The following is a 19942-nucleotide window of genomic DNA, read 5'->3' as shown; positions in this document are numbered from 1 at the left end:
CGGTTTACAGAGGATAATAGGTGGGAGCTGGGTAAGCGGATGGATGCATTGAGAGAGCTTGGGGCTCAAGCACAGTTAAGGTTCCCTGCCTTTCTAAAAGTTGTATGGGCTAACAAGATGTATAATTTTAAGTTTCCAGAGGAAGCGGACAGTTTTCTGGCACAAAACAAACCTTAGTTTAAAGTTTGAAGGGAGTTCAGTCTTGTGGTGATGTTACTGTGTTTTTCTTTTCAAGAGGTTAGTGTTTTTTGGCTCGAAATGGCAATTGTTAATTGCCAACGAGTGGTTTGGGAGGGTTCCCATTTCGGGGGCATGGTGGTGTTGCAGGTGTGCTGGTGGGGAGCATTGGGAAAAAAACTAAAGAAAATTTGTAAAAGGGACCTCATGTGATGTAACAATCTCCTGTAGACAGAGCCGGGGGTGGAAGCAGGACAATGATGGGGGATAGATCTACCCGTGGAGGAAGTAGACATCTTGAAGATTTATGCTGGAATGTGAATGGTGTAAGAGTCAGAAGAAGACAGCGCGTGATCTTGCAGTATCTCAAAGATAGCCCAGCTAGGATCCAAATGTTTCAAGAGACTCACCTGCTACAATCAGAATGTAAGGCATAGTTTGATAAACAGAGATGGGTTGATAAGACTGTAGCTTCTGACCAACAATGCTGCTCAAAGGGGGTCGCTATAATCCTTAAAGTGAATTCAGGAGTTGCGCTCACTAAGATGCAGGTAGATGATAGAGGACGTTGGGTAATAGCTGAAGTCAAATGTCAAGAAGCTCAATATACCCTAGCTAGCTATTATGGCCCCAACAAGGATGATATGACTCCTCTTAATAATCTGTCTTGCTTTGACAGATTTTGAGGCTCCACTGATACTAGGTGGAGACTTCAACATGCTTCTAAATAATCAGCTAGATAGATCTTCCCCTTAAACTCAGATAGTAGCCCAGCGTGTTAAAGCCCATCTTCCGACAATATTAAACAAGCATTGGCATAGCCAATAGGTCTCGCTTTTGGGACCTTGTAAGTATTTAGTTATGCAGCACAATATCCTTGGTGCAACAACATCAACTGTTGCATGGCTTAACACTCATAAGGTCCTAAAGGCGAGACCTATTGGTTGTGCCATAGCTTGTTTTTTATAGTCACAGAGATTGGCCCAGAACCACAGGATGCTGAGCTGAGGCTCGAGCCTGGTACCCACGCTCCAAAGTCGGCAGCCCTGGACGTAAGGCCACGTCCTCCTCTCAGGTTCGAGTCTTGGCAGGATATTCAAGCATCCTGTGATTCTGGGAAAATCAGTTTATTTCTCAGTTGCCTGAAAAATTAATGTGTCCGTCTGTAAGGCAATTTTTAAATGGTACTTTGTAGCCATGACTGTGTTTACGGACGGACGGGTATATGTGCAGTGCAAGTAAATGTTTTTATGTATTGGTGAAAACAATGTGTCTGTAATTATGTGTGTATATTTGCTCATTGTTTGTTTAACACATTATGTTTCAACATATGTTAGCAGGGTATGTAGGTGTCTTGGCTTACCGCCTGTATTTGAAGTTCCACCTGCACTTTGAGCAGCATGTCTGTTCCTTTGATGTAGGGTCTTCCTAGTGCCGGTGTTCGCGGTGCGTCCGGTGCTGGATCAGGGCTGCACCTCCTCCCTCGAACTTTGGGATACAGGGAGCAGGCAGCATGGGGAAGCCTCCTTTTGCCATGGCAGCCACTAACAGTGACGTACAAGTCACATGACACAGCAGGCTTCCATAGAACACAAGGGTTCCACGTTGTTGCGTAGCCCTGAAGACTGCTTTCAGATGTTCTGAAAACTTCATACTTTCCCTGCTGATGCTCTCACATTACAAGTTACGTTAATTATCACCGGACCCATAAACGTCCCAGGGTAGAAGCGGTATGGCACTTATTTTTCTTTAACTAGCTGTAAAAGTCAAACATTAGCGTTGATTCTGGCATTAGAAAATAGTACCAACTTTGCCTGACTTTAACATGTCGTCCGTAGTGGCACCAACGTCACAATGCAGGAAGTGGCGTTGATGAGCGAGACCGCTGAAACGCTTTCACTGGTTGGGGGAAGGGGGTCCTGAAAGAACGAGGTGGGGATTGGCCTCGCTTCTTCTGCAGTGCGCTTGCGAGTCATGGACGGGTTCTGGGGCTTACGTGTAGGCTGTGACGCAGCGGTAGATGAAAGCGACCAGGAATTTGCTTCTCAACAGGTACAGCCTCTCTACTCCCCGTATAATTACTGGGCTACACACAGAAATACCCATGTGCTGGGCTATGTAGTAATCCCTCATTAATACACCTCCAGAGGTTTGCTGGTGTAATCTTTATTGATCATACAATGTAAAGCCAAGAAATAAGGGCTTTAAGTGGGATGAAAAAACAAGACGCGCCCTGTGGTGGGGGAGGGGGAAGGGCGAAGTGCAGGAGCCGAGTGTGAGAGGGAAGTGTGGTGGGGAGGGGGAGTGAATTAACACAAGCTGTAGACCGCCTGGCGACTGACGAGGAGGGAGGGGGAGAAGGGAGGGGGTAGTGAGAGCAAAGAGCAGGGGGTGGAGGAGCATGGAAATAAAAGTGTAAGGGTTGTAAGGCTTAATGAGCCATGACAGAAAGCCAGATGGTGGCTGTGTGCGTAACCGCGTATGTAACCACCAGCTTGAGTGTTTCAAAAATTGAGAGAGACCCCTCAACAGCCAGGGGAATAGAGTACTTTTGACAGTAAAGAGAAATCTTCCCTTGGCGGACTGATTCAGTAACACAACCAATATAGTTTGTCAGAGCCGCCACAAACTCTAAACAATAGATCCTTTTTCTATCTAGTACACTCACACAACAATAGTATAGCTCATTATTTATTGTCATAAAAAAATTGTCTAAAAATACAGTTCTTGTTAAAAACAAATCATGGCGCGCCTACATTAAAAACCACATGAACAATTTCATAAAATACAATTTTGATACACATGAAAATGAAAAACACAATCAATTTCTATTGACATTCATTGGCTGTAACTGGAAGAATTACACAAGAATTTTTGTAAAAGAATGGCTTTCATTCTGCTTAAAGTATCAATTCGTTTAGAAGAGATGCTCAGTGAAGGCCATAGCGGCGACTCCCGTCTGTCTTAGTTTTTGGAAACAATACTTGCATTCAACAAGTGACCCTGGCTGAAACACTAACTAGAGATGCTGTTCCTGGCATCATTCCACAACAGCTGTGATCATTCAACATTATGTAGCTCCCATTGGAAAGCTGCCTAAAAATTGGATCTATCACTGCTGACGGGGAACCCTGCAGGTGGCACAATAAGTTGGTTGAAGAACCGTCGCAGGCTCCATGTAAATTAATACCTTGACACAGAAGTGTACCGCTCAATGTGGTTTTGCAATTTTTACCACTAAGAAATACCTCCTTTTCCTCACTCCAACATTTGTGGGTGTATGGTAAATCCCAGGACAACTTTATGTATTCTTTACCTAACCTTTCATACAGGCCTGCTGGTATGTGTTTTAAGCAATACTGAAACTGGAAAATCGTGACTGGGATCGTGATGGTGCCATGTATTATCCATTCAACGGATGGTTTCTCAGAAACGGTTAATTGTAATCTCTCCAGTTTTTCTATGCTCAGCACCGTATAGTCTGTTTCCCTCTGTGCCAAAGAGATTTGTTTATCTGTAAGGTTAAATCCAGTAAAAAATTATGTGGTGTTGATTAGACGCCAAGGCACATAGCCTGAACTGTGGTTTTGTAACATCCAGCCTAGCAGCATTATAGAACGCAATTAAGACTGTCCATGTTGTAACATGAATAAGTCTTGTTCCATTATGTCTATGTCAGAGGATACAATGCTGTCCAAAGAATAAATTCTGGATGACAGAGTTGTTACCCCATTGTCAACTACAGAGAGAGCATTCTCTAAACTGTTACGATCAATTTCTCGTATTCGTTCTGCAGTTTACGTTTGAGTGACTTTCCATGCTTCATTATAAGCAGTGTAAATACCGGCGAATATGAAACATTTATGATGTTGTATGCATGGTCCTAGTAAGAATTCTCTCAAATCAATGGCATATTTAAGTAAACTTAAGTGTTGTTTTATATCTGGGAGTGCGGATTTCTATAGCCACTCAAGGCACAGTTTTCCTACACTGTAAGTTGTTATTATCCCTGGATGTTGTCTCTGGATATATCTTGGATCTGGCCTAGTTACTGTAAACCTTTGTGTCTTGTTCAGGAATCTATCTTGACAGTTATTTGTGTCTGTGGGCCAGATTAACCATTTTTTTCCATTCAGGATTAGTCTGCTTTGTTGTAAAATATAATTTATGTCTAATTCCTCATCTGTAGTTCCATTACTATCAAGTGTGGGCTTAGGTATGGACTTTTTTTTAAGTCTTTTATCTTAGCCAGGCCAAGAAAATATGTCTGTTGAACAGTTTCATTTAAAAACATTATTTGTACTGGGATGATGCAGGCTCTAAATAGGGCTTCTAAACCTTGCACCTGTCAGTCTTTTGTGCCCCAGACAGTTTTTGTCTCAAATAAAATGTATAATGCAACACAATACTTGTGTGATTCCACAGTTAATTATTTGCTGTATACTGGTAATCAAACAGTCCTAAATCAGTTCAAGAAAAATTTCTTTTAAAAAAACAGTTCAATTAAGATCCAAACACTCTCTGGACATCTTCAGATCATGTATCTGCTTTTATTTTATTTTCTTATGAAGAGTTTCATTTCATGTTACGCCACAAGACAGAAGCCTTGTGATGCATTATAAATTTTATTTGCACTATTTTGTTCTTGACTACAAATCATACCTTATTGGATTTGTGAACAGTGCGCTCTTGGGCTCAAACAGGTTTTGTTTGATACACATTGTACACTTTTGCCTGGAAGGGTTAACCAGGCTTAACCAAGGGCAGTACCATTGTGAACATTACGCATATCTGTTATCAAGTTGATTGAATACTGTATGTAAACCTAAAGGTGTGCAGGTTACATATCCTCATTGTTTATATTACTATTTAGCCAAAAGTAACCAGCACCCATCATGGATGTTGATGATATTTCGCATATTACCCTCAATCAAGCCGAAGTTAAGGGGTATACTGCTGAAGAAGCAGAACGCATTTATTCTTTAGTTCAGGAAACCCGGGCATTTCAGGCCAAACCGGGTCCCACTAGTCAATTGATTAAACAACTTCAATACACATTAAGAAGGGAAGTTAACCAAAGCCTTCATGCCACCACACTCATCCTGTACCACAAGGTTAAACAGATACCTTGAGGACTACGTATAGCTTTAACCTGTTCCATGCTCATGACAAGGTCAGCTCATCATGCAGTACACTGGAGCTGTGCTTATGACGAGCTGACCTTGTCATGAACAATGGGAAAATAAAATATCCAGCACAGGAGAAAAATATCTTGTAGCATTGAAGGTGTTAAGGCCTATGTTGTTTATATACAACAAACCGTTTATGTCTAAATGGTTTGCAATCCTTAATAAGTGCTTTTTAGACCTTATACTTCTCATTATAGAAGCGCTCTCAGAAATATTGAAAGAATTAGAGACTGAAATTCATGAGCTAAAAGCGGACTTATCTAAAAGAATGACCCCTGAGGAATTAGATAAAACATTGAAAGATTTGAATGAAACGATTGAGACACATGCCAAGGAGGTACACGATCGAAAACTGCGCAAGTTCAGGCGGGATATGATTGATTATAAACTTGACGAAGTTTATACATGGGCAGACATATATGCACAAAGGCGTACTTATAAGAAACCTGAAGCATCAACATCGGAGGAAAGTATAGTAGTAGTAGTAACTTTATTGTACAGTAATAAAAACCATTACAAAAACCGACAGCAATAAAAAGTTAAGAAAATTTTAAGACAAGGGCTTCATTTTTGATAGTAGTAAAAATTGGATTAAAATTTGTTAAAAAAGGAAGTGTTTGTCTGCCACTGGGAACTTCTGCATTTCCTCGGAGAAGGTTTCTTTTGTCAGTCCTTGCCTCCTTTCCCATTCGGGGGCCTATTTGGGGTCCACATTCCTTAAGGGAGTAAGTCCATCCTTTTCCCTGTGTGCTCGTGACTTTTAGTGATCTGTCGTTGTTTAGTTTCGCTAGCCGGTTATGACTCTATGCACTCTTAATGTTTTGGTTCTAGGAGTATGGAGGGAGTATTGTCTTTGTCCGTTTGTTCTTTCCTTGTGTTGATTCTGGTTTCTATGGCTTCGAAGTATTTTACCAGTCGGCAGGCCAATTTGACATCATCGCCCGAGAAGCAGGCCAGGGATGCTTGTCTGCATGACCTGATTCCTTTTTTGTTAAATAGGGGTCTCAACAGGTTCCTGCGGTCTTGCTGCAGCTCTTTACAGATTGTGATGAGGTGTACGATATTTTCTTCGTAGTTCCCGCACAGGCGGCATTTTGCTGGCTTTGGTGGACGTAGCCAAGGGGCCATGTGGTCTGCTGAGGGCAATACTCCTAGCCGGTGTTTTAGGAATGACTCTTTTGTTTTTTTGGTAAAACTAGTCAAAAGGTATGTCTGTGGTGTGAGTTTATTGTACGTTTGTATAGTTAACCAGCCGTGTGCTCGCTCTGTTAGTGAAGCTTTGTCTTTTAGGAGAGATTCTTTCCTGACAGTGTTATTTACTGCTTTTTTTAAGCCTGCCAGATTCCCTTGCAGATCCCACAATTGTTGCGCCCCCAGTTGTTTTATTGCGTCCTCCAGAAAAAGCCTTGCTGGGCTGTGGTCTTTTCTTTGTAGGTCTCTCCATAGGAGTGCGTTGAGGGTGTTTGCCTCTCCCCTACGGATTTTATACCAGCTTTTGAGTCGGATCTGCGCCGGAGAAGTGTACCTCGGGAGGCCAAACATCATCCGCAACGCTCTTGTTATTACTCCTTCTAATGTTCCGGCGTCCCTGCCTCTCATTGTTTCGCTTCCGTATGTAATGAATGGTATCGGTTTTGCTTGGACCAGTTTTAGTAGTGGGGCGAAGTTTGGACCAGTGATCTTGTTTTTCAGATTCCTTAGAGAAACAGCTGTCATTAAGCCTCTCTTTTTTATCGCCTCTCGCTGTGGTGTGAAGCTCCCCCTATGATCTATAATCACTCCCAGGTAACGGTATTTGTTTATAACTTACAATTTCATTGTGTCCCAGTACCAGCTGAATGTTGATGTCTTTTTGTGGGAGTTAAGGCACATGACTTTTGTTTTGTTGTAATTGATGCTGAGTTTGTTTGTTTTGGAGTATTGCGAGGTGATGTCAAGGAACCGCTGTAAGCCAATCGGAGTCCGGCTGATTAGCACCAGATCATCTGCCTAGAATAGATTAGACAGCTTAGTGCCCCCTAATTTTGGTGCGTGTGAGTTGTTTTCATTTAGTACAGTTGACAGTTCGGCCATGTAAAGGTTAAATAAAGTTGGCGCTAGCACGCATCCTTGCTTTACTCCAGTGCTGGTTTGGATTTTCTTAGTTAAAAAGTCACCAGTTCCTAGTTTGACCTGGACCCACGTGTCGCTGTGTAGGAGGATTAGTTGATTCAGCAGAGTTGAAGGGATTTTTATTCTCTCTAGTTTTTGCCACAGCAGATTTCTGTTTACGCGAACAAAGGCTGAGCTGTAATCGATCTAGCACAGGTATAGGGGCTGTTTTCCCTCTACCGCTGAGTCAATCAGAAGTGACAAGGCTAGAATATTTGTAGTCGTCCCCATGTTTTTCCTAAAGCCGGTTTGGTTGAATGGGATTGCTGATGGTTCTTCCGCCCACGATGTCAGCTCCTGAAGTAAGAGGCTCGTATAGTACTTTGCCTCGTTGTCTAGTAAGGCTATTAACCGGTAACTTCTAGGGTCTCTTCTGTCACCTTTTTTAAATATTGGTGAAATTATTTCCCCCCTCCATGATTGTGGAATTATTGAGGTCTGCCATATTTTTTCAAACATAGGTTTGAAGGCAATAGCCCAGTATTCTGGTTCTTGCTTAAATATGATTGATGGTATGCCATTTGGGCCAGGGGCTCCCTCTGTTCTCCCTTTCGAGATTCTGTTGGTTATTTGTAGCTTTGTGATTGGTAAATCCCTGTTACTTCTGGGAGTTTCTTTGTGTGGGAGAATGTGTTCTTTACTTTCTTTCGGCAGTTCTTGGGTGTCACTAAAGTGTGTACTAATATAAGTTATCCAGGCCTCTTCCGTCACATTGGAATCAATCCCCTGGCTTTGCTCATTAATCACACTATTAATCTTTTGCCAAAACTGTGCGCTGTTGTTTGTTTTCGCATCGTGAAGGAGTTTTCCCCAAAAGGACTCATCTGCGTCCTTTTTTAGTTGCCATATTAGTTTCCTGCGATTGCCTTTTAGCTTTCTCAGCGCTTGGCAGGCGTAGGGGTATGTTTTTACTCTTCGCAGTGTGTGGCTGATCTGAGTCTCCAACCTTTTTAGCCTGCTGTCCTTTCTGAAATCATAATGACTCTTATGTGTCACGGTGCTGCCCTGGCCATCGGACTTTGTGTGCCCACTTCTTTCAGCTATGTCTCTCATTTTTTATAAATACCTCCCAGCAAGGCTAGAATATTTGTAGTCGTCCCCATGTTTTTCCTAAAGCCGGTTTGGTTGAATGGGATTGCTGATGTTTCTTCCGCCCACGATGTCAGCTTCTAAAGTAAGAGGCCCGTATAGTACTTTGCCTCGTTGTCTAGTAAGGCTATTAACCGGTAACTTCTAGGGTCTCTTCTGTCACCTTTTTTTAATATTGGTGAAATTATTGCCCCTTCATGATTGTGGAATTATTGAGGTCTGCCATATTTTTTCAAACATAGGTTTGAAGGCAATAGCCCAGTATTCTGGTTCTTGCTTAAATATGATTGGTGGTATGCCATTTGGGCAAGCGGCTCCCTCTGTTCTCCCTTTCGAGATTCTGTTGGTTATTTGTAGCTTTGTGATTGGTAAATCCCTGTTACTTCTGGGAGTTTCTTTGTGTGGGAGCATGTGTTCTTTACTTTCTTTTGGCAGTTCTTGGGTGTCACTAAAGTGTGTACTAATATAAGTTATCCAGGCCTCTTCCGTCACATTGGAATCAATCCCCTGGCTTTGCTCATTAATCACACTATTAATCTTTTGCCAAAACTGTGCGCTGTTGTTTGTTTTCGCATCGTGAAGGAGTTTTCCCCAAAAGGACTCATCTGCGTCCTTTTTTAGTTGCCATATTAGTTTCCTGCGATTGCCTTTTAGCTTTCTCAGCGCTTGGCAGGCGTAGGGGTATGTTTTTACTCTTCGCAGTGTGTGGCTGATCTGAGTCTCCAACCTTTTTAGCCTGCTGTCCTTTCTGAAATCATAATGACTCTTATGTGTCACGGTGCTGCCCTGGCCATTGGACTTTGTGTGCCTACTTCTTTCAGCTATGTCTCTCATTTTTTTATAAATACCTCCCAGCAAGGCTAGAATATTTGTAGTCGTCCCCATGTTTTTCCTAAAGCCGGTTTGGTTGAATGGGATTGCTGATGTTTCTTCCGCCCACGATGTCAGCTTCTGAAGTAAGAGGCCCGTATAGTACTTTGCCTCGTTGTCTAGTAAGGCTATTAACCGGTAACTTCTAGGGTCTCTTCTGTCACCTTTTTTTAATATTGGTGAAATTATTGCCCCTTCATGATTGTGGAATTATTGAGGTCTGCCATATTTTTTCAAACATAGGTTTGAAGGCAATAGCCCAGTATTCTGGTTCTTGCTTAAATATGATTGGTGGTATGCCATTTGGGCCAGGGGCTCCCTCTGTTCTCCCTTTCGAGATTCTGTTGGTTATTTGTAGCTTTGTGATTGGTAAATCCCTGTTACTTCTGGGAGTTTCTTTGTGTGGGAGCATGTGTTCTTTACTTTCTTTTGGCAGTTCTTGGGTGTCACTAAAGTGTGTACTAATATAAGTTATCCAGGCCTCTTCCGTCACATTGGAATCAATCCCCTGGCTTTGCTCATTAATCACACTATTAATCTTTTGCCAAAACTGTGCGCTGTTGTTTGTTTTCGCATCGTGAAGGAGTTTTCCCCAAAAGGACTCATCTGCGTCCTTTTTTAGTTGCCATATTAGTTTCCTGAGATTGCTTTTTAGCTTTCTCAGCGCTTGACAGGCGGTGGGGTCTGTTTTTACTCTTCGCAGTGTGTGGCTGATCTGAGTCTTCAGCCTTTTTAGCCTGCTGTCCTTTCTGAAATCATAATGACTCTTATATGTCACGGTGCTGCCCTGGCCATCGGACTTTGTGTGCCCACTTCTTTCAGCTATGTCTCTCATTTTTTTTATAAATACCTCCCAGCATATAATTAGATTTGGAGATATGGATTGTGCCTTAACCAGAGCTTGTTTAGCTTGCGCTAAGAGGTTTTGTGGGTCGCTAGTTTTGCACTTTATCCGTCTTTCATTTATTGTGAAGTCCAAGCCTAGTTTGCTGGCGCTCGGCGGGCTTGGTATTTTCGGTGTATCTATCGTTGTTTCCTGGGGCAGATGGTCGCTGTAGTCCATCGGGCAAATTTGAAAGTCTTTTACCCTGTGGTACAAACTGCGGGAGAAGAATGTAAAATCAATTTTAGAGCTTGCCAGTGTACTGTGGAATGTTGCGGATTGTGGTCTGTCACCTGGGAATCTGCCATTAATTGCCCTGAGGCTCAGCTCTTCAAGTTTGGCCAGCAGGCACCTGGCTGTTTTTGTGCTTCTGCCTCCCGACTGTTTTTGTGCTTCTGCCTCCCGAAGTACAGTCTTGACGTTTTTGCTCCCAGGCAAACGGACCCTCCTCGTCGGTGGTTTCCGGGGCCGAGATGCTGAGCATATTTAGGTTGAAGTCCCCTGTGACGATTATGTTGTTCGTGTTCTCGATTTTGAGCAGTTTTACGAGTTCTTTCTTCAGCTGTTGTGCTCCCTTCATTTTCTCCCTGGGATGCAAATAGAGGTTTATTAAAATGATATCCTCTTTTGTTTCTTGCTCACGGAGCGAAAAACGTAGTGCTTGTATTGCGTTTGGGGCAGCTATGTCATAAACGAATGGAACTACTTTCGTTATCGTTGATAGCGCGCTGTAGGTGGCCAGACCACCTTTCTTATGGCCAAACAATGAGCTCTGGGATGACGGTAGAAAATTCAAATTGTATCCCGGCAGCGCTGGGGGAGAGTCGGACCAGGTTTCTTGCAAAGAGATGATTGCAAACTTTTTCAGGTAGATGTTTAGGCCCATGTCTGAGAATGTATCTCCTAAGTCGTTAATGTTCCATGAGCATAAGCTTAAGGGAACTAATTGTGTTTGTTGGTTTTGTGTTGCTTTGTCAATGGGTTAACTCTTTCACGTTTAGGGTCCTAGAGAGCCAGCTCCAGTTAGGCGAGGGCAGACTGTCGTTAACCATTGTTCTGTTGTCGTGCTGGTCTCGGAGCACTAGGTTCTCTGGGGTTTTACTTCGAGCTCCTCTTAGGACAGTTTTTTTGGTAGATGGTTCATTTGTTTTTTCCCTTTGTTGAATGTCGTACAGTTCTTTTGTTTTGTCCCTTTGTTGACTATCGCACAATAGAGGATATGGATATCTTGTTTGATAAAAAGGCTGTAGTTTTATTCCCCAGAAGTCAAACTTTGCTTTTTCTTTTAGAAGTCTCCGGGCATTCTGTAGTGACCCATGTTGTTTTTGTTGATTCTGCTCCGGGGTACACCGGGGGTTCCAAAAATTCTACTGATTCCAAGTCAGTTGTTGATATTGAGGCTATCTATGGTTTTCAGTAGCCGTAGTATGTTCCCCCTTTTTAGGATATCCATTGGGCCTCTCGATCGATATTCTGGGTGAAACAGTACTATGGTTGTACCGACTTGCCCCCTATCGTATGTCTGGATATTGCCGGTGTTGTTGATTGTGGCTTCCCCTCGGTTCAGAGGTTCCTCGGTTCCTGCCATATTGCCTTTGTCTATCATTTTGCTGCTTTTCTTCAGTTCTTGTCTAGTGGAGATTACCCTGGTTGTCGTGGCCCACTGGCTGCTTGTTCGAGGTTGTTTGTCCTCCCTTATCTGAGGGGGATTTTTGGTATGCCTTTGCTCGTACGGTTGAGTTCTATCGCAGTTTTCCCTGTCAGTTGGGTCAGTGGCTACTTGTGGATTGTGCCCCTTTTCCGTATCTTCTTTGCCGGTCTTCTTCAATGCTTGTGGCGAGTTTGGTGTAGCTGTCTTGCTTTCGGTAGGGGGGCTGTTGGTAGGCCTTGTCTCTACTGACGGGTTTGTATCGACTTTTTTCCCTGTTCCTTTTTAATTTTCTGTGTTGGTACACTCATTATCTTGTGTGTCTCTCGTTCCTGTCAGACTGGGTTGAATTGGGTTTGCTGCTGGATTCTCACTGGAGGTGCCCTTGCACCATGCTATAACCCCTGTTGTTTTCTTTTGATTTCTTCCCTTCCTTTTCTGGTTTCTTCCCACTTTTCCTTGTTGGGGAGGAATTGTTGCTCCATCTTTTTGGCAGGTTTTTTCGGAATGCGCTGTGCTCTCTATGGGGGGAGTTTCGGCTCCTTCAGGTAGTTGTTGGTTATTGGCCGATATGATCTTATCATTTAATTTTTCCCTAAGCGGGAGTGGGTCTAAGACTATCTTTAGGTTCTCCTGGTTTAGAGATTGTGGTTCGGCTTGCGAAGACAGGGCAGTTTCTATTCTGCTCCCGACGTGCTTAGATGGATAGTTATTTTTAACTGCGATCTTGATGTCAGAGAGGAGATTGTCCAGCGCTGTTGGAAGTGTTACCAATTTATCCACTATTGCAATGCAAGAGCAGTTCGACCCTATTAATTGTGTCTCAGCTTGCGCCCTTTTTATCATGCTGTTCAGCTCTGCTAACTTACCGTCAATATTAGCAACAAATATTGACGGGGAGTTCAGGACAGAGAGTTGTAAGTCTATCTTGTCAGACTGATATTGAATGGCGTTTGCTGTTAGTTGCATTGTATGCAGGAGGGATGCCCAGATGTGTTCCTTGGTGTTTGGTCTTACCTTCTCCGGATTTTCGCAGATAAACTCACCTGGCAGTTCCTGCTTCGATTCCACGGGGTAGGATGCTACCAGTTCTTCCCACTCCTCCGGGGTGAGGTACGAGGTTTCAAGGTCGTTTGTCCTGGGTATTGTAAATCCTGTGCTGGGTTGTGTGTTAGAGGCAGTTAATTGACTCAGGATTTTTGTTCCAGTAAATATTGGAGCATGGCCTTGCTCAGTGCCGCCATTTTGCAGCTCAAGTTTATCGAGAATCCCGATGTGGTTGGTCATTAAGTTGGAGGGCGCTCTAGTCCTGATCTCTTGTTTCCTTTGCTAGTGTGGTGGTTGATTGCCCTACTGCGACAGAGTCTGCCCTTGTTGTTGAATCTCTCATATCCCTGGATGGTGATATTACTTGTGTGTCCGCTGGCATTGTCACTGTATATTTGGGGGTTGATGTTTCTTTTTGTGTTGTTTGGTCTGTGTTCTGCGTGATTTCACTCATCTACGTGTCATCCTTCAAGGGGAGATCCTGGAGCCCCCGGTTTGTTGACCTGTCTGGTCCACCATAGCTCACAGGGGTTCCTGGTGAGCCTTTGCGTTCTCCACTGTGGTGCTGGAGCTGGGCATTCATGGTATACCTCCTCAGTGCCATTCTGTATTTCATTTTGTCTCATAAGGCTTGTGAGGGTTATGGGACGCATCTCCCTGCTTGCTTTTGATGGGAGGTGTGGTGGGAGGTTGGGGGATGGGTTCACCCTTAGGTCTGCTGTTATGATTTCTTTTGATTGGTCTTGTGCTGTGCCTTTTGCTGTTTTTTCTGCATTTGAATCAGCCCACTCTTGTCTTTTGCCATGTGCCTGTGATGATTGGTCCCCCAGAGATCCATTGTTCATTTCTCCGCTGGTTGCGGATGCGCCCTCCTCAAAGGTGTGTATCCTCTTTTTGGGATTGGCTTGGTTCATTTCCTCCTTCGCCGCTTGGTCTAGCTCCTGCTCTAGAGGATTTGACCTGTTTGTTGTGATTGGTTGGAGTGATGTTGGTAAGTCGCTAGTGCTGGCGTTATTTAAGTAGAGAACTGAATTGGGATCTTTAATGAATGTGAATTTTGTATAAATGTTTGGTTGAAACTCCAGTTTTTTGCCGGTAGGGTTATGTTTGTGGTCACCAGCTTTAAAGCCTCCGGGGCTGGTGAGCAGGGGGGATATCAGGGAGGATGCTCCTTCCTCACATTCATTTGTTCCCTTGTCCTTTCCATTTCCATTTCCAGTGCCTTCGTTACACATATCCATTAGATCCCTCTTAAGATTCTTCTTAGCTTTTCTTAATCTTTTTGGGGGATTCGTAGGTGCCACGTTGTTCCTTGGCTTCCCAGACCTCATTTTGCGTTTTTGCTCTTCTCTTCTCTTTATCCCTTGTCCTTTGTCCTTTGTCTTTTTCATGTCCTTCTCTCCTTCTCTCCTTATGCCTTAAGTCTCCTTGTGTTGTCTTCTTATGTCTCCTTTTGCCTCTCTTTTCCTCCCCTTTTTCCCTCTTTTCTCGGCTGCTTTTGGATTAATAAGGAGGCGTTGATGGGAGGTGTTGATGGGGGTTGACGGGGGTTCAGTGAGAGGTTCCCCAAGAGTTAGAGAGGGTTAGTTGGTGAGGGTTAGTGGCTCCCTGCTGCAACTGCAACGTGTGCCGCCACCGCCAGTGCAGCTAGTTCACCCCTTTTATTTGACCCCTCAGCCACTCTAGATTTTTTTTCTTAAGCAGCTCCTGACTCGAGTCTCGAGCCTCTCACTCCTGTGTCACTGCGTGGCAGAGGTGACAGAGGTGACAGAGGGGTGAGGGCGAGGATGAAAGGGCAGGGGGTGCTTAGGGAGATCTCAGTTCTTAGGTTGGTATTTTCCCCTCTAGTGGCAATACCTGGGTGGGGGAGATGGCAGGAGCGCGATGGCAGCCTACCGGTCGCAGGCACTGCAGACACTGGGAGAGTTCAGCTCCGGCAAGTGAAGGGCAGTGTAGGGCAGGATCTGGGGGTAACCTCCATTGCCTCCCGTTACTTAAGCAGTCACTCCGCACTCCATGCAGCTCTAGGCTATCCCACCACACCCCCTGCCGAATACCACAGGCGGGTGCAGTTGAAGCCAGAGGGGGTCAGCACCGCACGCTGCCCGTAGCCCACGGTCCTGGTGTCTCCGCTTTATTTTCTGCAGTTTTCACCCTCCCCGATAGCAGGTACTATGCAGGTACTATGCAGCAAGTGAGACTTCAGGCTTCAGGCTGACATACCAAGTGGGAGAAGGCGCCGAGATCTCGATGGCTCCGTGTTTCGGGGAGTGACGGCAAGCCGGCAAGCCAGCACCTCCCGTCCACCAGCCTGCCTGCCTACCGCACCCACCACGCCTCGGTAGGTCCCGCGGTAGGTCCTGCGGTTCGTCAGTTTTGGAAGTCCACAAAAGCTGCAAAAGCAGCGAAATCTGTGGAGTAGGGTTGTAGAGCTGTAGAGCTGCCACGGGCTGCGGGTTGCTGGCGTCCTCTTCCTTTCTTCCTCCTCCCGCTCACACTGACCAGCTGGAATGCTGGCTGCTGCGGCAAAACACGGAACGGAATAGTAAGCAATAGGAAAGTATAGCCACAGAGGCAGATACTGTACCAACATGTCCTCCTGTTAAATCTGCTGCAAGAGTATTAGAAACCGTGGAAGACACGGCAACCACCAGTGGTACCCCTAAGCAGTCTTTTTTAGACACAGGTCGCACATCAAACCATCCACCGGAAGAGCAGGGTTCCAACAAATCAGGAGAACAAGGAGGGGACAAGGGCACAAAAAACAAAACGGCGCATGTCGCAACCCGAAGAGGAATTCATTATTAATATTTCAAACATTGAATTGACTAGTTCGGAAAAAGCTATCCTGAACAAAGGCATGTCCTTTGTTCCTACATACAACACCAACGCTTTGGAAACCGAAGTCTCTTCGTTTAAATTCATGCGAAAACTTCGGTTACGTTGGTTTTTCCGTCACATAGCTCAGGCATCCACTTCAGATACCTCTGTTGCTCTTGTACAAAGTAGGTTTAAACCCAAAAGTACTTTTATTTCTCCTATCTCTCACAAAACACTTGATTTGTTTGAGTTATTGGTCAAGAAAGATTTAAAATCCATACATCAAAAAGAGTACAAACGGAAGAATCTTACCTCTCAGGAATTGACAACATTACGTAATCTGGCCGTGAATGACAACCTGACTTTCCATCAGGCAGATAAGGGGAGAGCGCTGGTTGTCATGAATACCACATACTATGAAATGAAAGTAGAACAGCATTTGAGTGACAATGACACCTATATATTATAGGAATCTGACCCCACCTCGGCGTTTCAGACTATCTTAGTACAGATTTTGACAAAAGCCAAAGACCTCCAATGGATAGATGACAACACCTACAAATTTCTGATATCTGAACATCCAAAAAGACCACACATTTATATGTTACCCAAATTACATAAGGACCCCGTGGACCCACCATTCCGCCCTATCGTGGCTGGCTGTGGGTCACTGCACAAACCGGTTGGGAAGTTTCTTGATCACTATTTACAACCACTAGTTCACAAATGGATTACGTGCGTACAAGATATCACAGATTGTTTGAATAAATTACAGAAAGTTGTCATCCCTGAAACCGCAGAAGTCTGGTTGAGTACAATTAACGTGTCAGCATTATAAACATCCGTTCCCCACAGGGAAGGGATTAAAGCTGTGGAATGGCTATTGTTGAGACACAATTATGAATATATTGTTATTAGAGTTACTTCACTTTAGTTTGTACCATAGCTATTTTTCCTGGAAACAACAATTTTATTTGCAAAAAACTGGTACGTCCATGGGTTTTACTGGGGCACCTGCGTATGCGAACACCTTCATGGCCAAGTTCGAAGACACCCATATCTTACATGACACAACCTGGACGGATCATTTGCTATTATACTTGCGATACATTGATGATATTCTTGTATTATGGCATGGGTCACAGCAACAACTCGAAGAGGCAATACTACAGTTGAACAATTGTCACCATCAGATCAAGTTTACTCACTCGATCAGTTGCACCTCCATAAACTTTCTAGACATTTGCATTGAAAAGACAAGCCACAGTTTGACGACAAGGGTTTATAGAAAACCCACCGATAGGAACAATGCACTGCACTACCGTAGTTTTCATGCACCAACATTACAAAATCATTTGCCATTCCCTCAATTTACCAGAATCAGGAGGATTTGTTCGGATGAGGCCCAAGGAAAAAGTGACATTGAGAACACATCTACTCAGTACTTGAAGCGAGGTTACCCTCATGAGGTGATAGAGGCAGCTAAACAGAAAGCTCTCAATCTAGACAGAGTACAACTTCTTAAAAAAACTGATAAACCTCCAACACACAGAGAGGTGTGTACGTTGAAATACTCCACAGCAGCAAGGGATATAAAACGCAGCATTGCAATGCGTTGGGAGATCATTGAGCAAGAAGACGATTTTAAAGAAGTGTTTAGGGGTCACCCTATTTTTGCCTTTTCTAGGTCAAAAAATCTTAAGGAACTCTTAAAATCCAAAGTTCCAGCACACCAGAGCTCCACATGGTTGGGCATGCGTAAATGCCACAACTGCGGCCACTGTGGCAATGTGACTGTGGGTAACAAATTTGCACACCCACATACTGGTAAACAAATTGTGTTACGACATACTTCTGACTGCAACACAAGTATGGTGGTGTATGCTATTAAAGGCCCGTGTGGGCTAGTATATGTTGGGCACACTACAAGGAAAATAAAAATTAGTCTAACGGAACATAAGAGTATTATTCGCACAGCTATTGTTAAATCTAATTTGGCGATGCACTTGGGGGAACAAAAACACACCATACCTCAGCTATGTTTTACCATATTAGAACAGGTGTCAGCTTTGTCACATGTTGATGGTGCCAGATATCTGGTGCAAAGAGAAACCTTTTGGATCCGTCTTTTGAATACGATGCAGCCTTGTGGATTGAATGATAAAATTGAATTTACGTGCTTTTTATGATTATGTTATTTATGTGATATCATGATGCATATACATCCTTTGTGACATTTGTTAATGTAGTTGTAGTATATTGTTGTACATTTTTCCATATATTGTTGTGCATGTTGAAAACACGCAAAGAGGAACGGCTTTTTGATAATACTTTGAGGCAGCTAATTCATCCTTTTTAAATATTTTTCTTTTTGTTCACTTTTGTTTTTTTGGGTATGCTTATAAGCATGTCTTTTTTACATAAACATTTATAGGCCCTTCCATATTTGTTTCGGTATGATCGAGGTCCGTTTATTTTTGAAGTTTGATTTATAGTTTCATATCTACATAAGTCACACTCGCACTGCCATTTACAATGTTTGGGATATGTATTACGAGTAAGCAGGTAAACCTTTGTATAGCCCGTCTTCTATGTCATTTAACTGGAGACTAAGGTGGCGCATACGTGCTGATGTCACACGCCATGTCTAGACTTGTACGAGCTTGGAAACGGTTCCGTGATCATTTGCAGAGTGCAGTGAAGCAGATTACGCTTTTTTCAGATTTCGGTAAGCGTTTAAACAAGGGCTTTGATTACAGTAGAACATTAGCTATGCAGTTTGAGATTGACCGAAGGCATATATGCTTTTGTATTCGCAGTATACATCTGGGACAAGACTTTGGCAATTCGTAGGGTAGACGCCACTACGTGAGCATCGAGGTAGGTGGCATTTGTTGAGTAGGGGTTCGGAGAGTTACCGGAGTTAGATACAATACGAGTTATGCTTACTGTTGACTCTCATTACGTGACGTTTAATCTATACTAGTGCATTTCCGCTGTATGGGACAATTGCAGTGGATTCTGGCATTACTTTCCTTCCCCATTTGTTGTACTTGTGGAGGTGAGCTAGGATAGCGTTTTATACTATTTATTGGGATACTCTTTGGGTTTTTGGTTGTGGCACGCCGCACCTCTTTGCGTGGTTTTGAACACTGTTTGACACATTGATCAGAAGAAAACTATATTTATTTGGTGATTTTCCGTGTCTTTTTTTGCATGGTAGAATGCACCTTTACCTTCTTTTCCACACATTGACTAGTGGCTTTGGGCTGTTATATGCCTCTCTTTAAAATTATATTTTGTGTAAAAGTATAAAGTTAAAACATTTGGGAAACATATATGCTTATGTATATATATTTTTACAGCATTCCCCTGATGAAGGTGCTCAGCACCGAAATGCATTGGGAAGCTTGAACAAACCATTTCTGTGGCGTAACATGAAATTAAACTCTTCATAAGAAAAGAAAAGAAAAGCAGATACATGTTCTGAAGATGTCCAGAGAGTGTTTGGATCTTAATTGAACTGTTTTTTTAAAAGAAATTTTTCTTGAACTGATTTAGGACTGTTTGATTACCAGTATACAGCAAATAATTAACTGTGGAATCACACAAGTATTGTGTTGCATTATACATTTTATTTGCACTATTTAGTTCTTGACTACAAATCATACCTTATTGGATTTGTGAACAGGGTGCTCTTGGGCTCAAACAGGTTTTGTTTGATACACATAATGATCTCTTCGCTATGTGGGCACTCCCTGACAAATTCAGGTGGCCAGTCTTTTTCAGCCAGAAGGATGTCATAACCCTTAGATAGTTTTTCCCAAAAGAGTGCTTTTATTTTTCTAGTTATGTCCCCCTCTATCCGGAGTGTTACTTCATATAACTTATGGGGTACACTAACCCTGGTATCGGCAGTTTCAACTTGAATGTATTCATTCAAGTCCACTGTCTCCAGATGATCCTTCAGGGTCTTGCAAGCTATGGTAACTTCTGCTGCGCTGTCCAGCATTGTCTGGGCACACTCCCTGTTCTTGAGTTGTGTCCTCAAGATCCTCGGCATGTCTT

Source organism: Lissotriton helveticus, chromosome 3_1 (genome assembly GCF_964261635.1).
Source record: "Lissotriton helveticus chromosome 3_1, aLisHel1.1, whole genome shotgun sequence".
In the NCBI taxonomy this organism is placed as follows: Eukaryota; Metazoa; Chordata; class Amphibia; order Caudata; family Salamandridae; genus Lissotriton; species Lissotriton helveticus.
The sequence above is the reverse complement of the archived record's forward strand: the minus strand, read 5'-3'. Positions refer to the sequence as shown.